The following is a 3,441-nucleotide window of genomic DNA, read 5'->3' as shown; positions in this document are numbered from 1 at the left end:
ACACACTCTTAGTCACCCAACTACACACACCCTCACATCATTCTACCTGCCAATATCACCACCCAACTGGCTCATATTTGTTGCCACCTCTTGATTCTAGCACTTGCTACTAGAAAATAACTTATACGCAAAAAATTTGCTTTGCTAGAAATGAGCCTCGCAAATCCATTTGGCAATCAAAAAATGTCCACTTGAGGTTTGCAATCAGACTATGCATTCTTGCCATGGTTGTCATCATTGATGACAATTTATTTGAATTTTATACATATTTACTCCATGCTTTCATGAGTCTATTTGAACCCATCCCGGTATTTCATATTTGTAGTAGTGTCTATTGTATCCCTAGGACCGTAGGCATTTGGCCCCAAAGATGGTTGTAATCCCCCCGCTTTATACTGCAGCCCGATGTTGCAGACCTTCCTTTATGGGCGGTCCAGCCATGCCATTACACTTGGTCCTATAACCGCATGGGCTACATGTGATGCCAATAATCTAGGCCCACTGCCATTGTCTCCCATTTTCATAGTGAGGGGCCCATCTTGCATACCCCACCGTGGACCCCACCTTCTTGTGATCTCTCATTCACCCAACTTTCACCAACCCGTTGACCCTGGTCTCCTTTAACACATGTAGACCAATTCTTTACGCATATTCGCACACCGCAAAAATCTACTAAAACACACACATACACACACTTAGGCCCATGTCACACTAGGACATGCGGCTACACCACTTTTTTGAATGCGGTCAGTCAAATGTAGTCACACTGGGTCATTACTTAAACAATGCCCACATTTTTCAATGAATTGTCTATAGCCAAGTGGTAGAGCGTTTGTGTTTCATGCTAACGAGTAGAGTTCAATACTTGTAGTCTTCTTTCGTGCACTCACTTTTTGCAGTTGGTGGCTTCACTTACAAGTTGACTGGCCTCTCTTGCTCAGGTTTTAGTTTGCTCAAGAAATCTCGCTCGGGCTATGGTAAGACTCTTTATTTTTCACACAAATCATCAAAGTCTTAAATAAATTTTAACACAAAATAAATTACGTGATAAGCAAACGAGGTGGCCAAACACTCTCTCATAGTTTAATTTCATATTGCTCACATAGCTAGTAAGCACAACCTGATGCACTTTTATGAAAGCCAAGAGTAAATGATGTATCAATAGCTACTCACAATGATCTAGCCTCTACGACAGATGAGTATGCTACGGATCCTGACTTCAAAGATGTGATGTTAGCCATTGCACTAGAGAAGAAAGAGGAACCATACAATGTGCAAGATGATTATCTTTTCTATGATAACAGGTAATGCGTTACACATAGCTTACACAAAAAGGTTATTTATGAATTTGCACTATGGCAATAGGTAATGTGTTACACATAGTTTACACAAAAAGGTTATGTATGAATCTTATATGCCACCTTATGCGGTACATAGAGGGATTCAAGCTACTCTCAAGGGAGAAGAGATGTAATTTTATTGGCCAACAATGAAGGTAGACATATCGGGCTATGTTGCCAAATTCATTGTCTGTCAAAAGACAAAGTATGATAGAGGGAAGTAGCTTGGATTGCTTCAACCATTGCCTATACTTGATTATTCCCCATGGAAAGGTATATCCATGGATTTCATCTTTGGATTACCAAAATCCCATACATGGAAATATAGGAATATGGAGAATAGTATATTGCTTTAGCAAGCAAGCTCATTTCATACCGGTCAAAAAGACCCAATGGAGATCTAAGAATGACCGATAATTTTTGGAAGGGTCTCTTTGAGAATCTTGGTACTAAGTTGAATTTCTCTTTGGCCTATTATCCACAAACAGATGGCCAAAGTGAGATAGCAAATTCAACTATCATTGATCTACTTAAAACTTATGTTATAGAAGTAGATCAAAGAGCTCAATGGGAAAAGTACTTACCCTTTGTAGAGTAAAGTAAGAACTAGAGTCTCTAACAACTCATATCCAAACAATGCCAAATCCATAGCCCTTGGTGTCTTTTCTTCTTTGACAGAAGAAGAAACTATGCTCATACGAAAAAAAAAGTATGGCAGCAATGGTTGATCAACATGAAAATTATTCACAAATTATCTGAGTAATTATGAAAATTATTCACACATTATCTGAGTAATTATTACATTACTTAAACATGCAATCTCGCACACAGTCCTAGTAAAAAATCATGGGAAATCATCAAACGATCAAAATTCTTGCTTGTTAAACTAACTATGAAAACAAAAATGGAAGCCTCAGTTTGTGATCGAAAAAATCTTGTAAATTTGTTAACATTCTTGAAACTCTTGTCTGCATCAATTGATTTACTCAAGCCTTTCTTGGAAAAATCTTTTCGTGCTTGAATCTTGAAGTTTTTTTTCCATGGCCCCTTGCCCTTGCATGGCTTTTTCCTAGGCCCTTGCATGCTCTATTCAAAGTCCATGGCTTGCAATTCAAAACCATGGCTTCTTGCAACGAGAGCCTTACATGCCCTTGCATGGATTTTGCCCACACCCTTGTATGCTAAGCAAGATGCCTTTTGCATGGTTGTGGGGTAAGTCCGCTCTTAGGGGAGTGTGTCCAAAATAGGATGCCTAATTTTTAAGGTATAAACACCAAAGCATGGCTATGGCCATGAAGCTCGTGGAAAAACAAGAGCAAAGAGAGACTGATTTGTATAGCAAGATAGAAGGCATTTGGGAGGGGAGGGGGGTTCAGGTCTGAAATGAATATTTCTCCCCTCCCCATGGTGATCTTTTTCACTGTCACTTCCACCAAAAACTATTGTTGTCTGAAGGGGATCGGGGAGCACCACAGACGGAGAGTGTGAGAGAAGGAGACACACGACACACAGATATGGGTGGGGAGACTCAAAAAGTGAGCAGCCCCCTATACACTTATGCTATGTATAAGGTATACAAGTCAGTGGGCGCCCAAACTCTGGGCGGCCGGGCAAGGCACAGGCGCCTATACCCCAACAACCTCCCACTTAAAGGCGAATGTGCCTTTAAGCAAGAGAACCTAGTCTAAAGACTACAAAAGGCGAGAGAAAACCGCTCTCAATCGATGCCCACTGGCTGGCTGTGATCGTGTGCATCCGACTGTCCTGCTCCCGTGTAAGTCCATACACCACCAGACGTACCGCACACGTATTGCAAGTATGTATGCAATACCTGCATATCTCCCTCGTGCACTATGCCATCATCAGTCAACAAACGACTGACAACCCCAACTACAAATGCTCCCACTGCAGCTGCGATATCCGGTCTCAAGATCAGCATCTCATACATGAGACCACCGAATGCCAATGCAATGCTAGCGGGCCCTGCTAGCTCTAAGGAGCATGCATCAACATATATATCCTTGGCAATAGGCATCTCTGGCTGACAAGGCGTGTCAGTCACATGCATCTCCTGACTGTCCGCAAAAGACGCATCAACCTG

This window comes from Adiantum capillus-veneris, chromosome 25 (genome assembly GCF_014529385.1).
Source record: "Adiantum capillus-veneris isolate H3 chromosome 25, ASM1452938v2, whole genome shotgun sequence".
Classification (NCBI taxonomy): domain Eukaryota; kingdom Viridiplantae; phylum Streptophyta; class Polypodiopsida; order Polypodiales; family Pteridaceae; genus Adiantum; species Adiantum capillus-veneris.
This window is presented reverse-complemented; position numbering follows the sequence as displayed.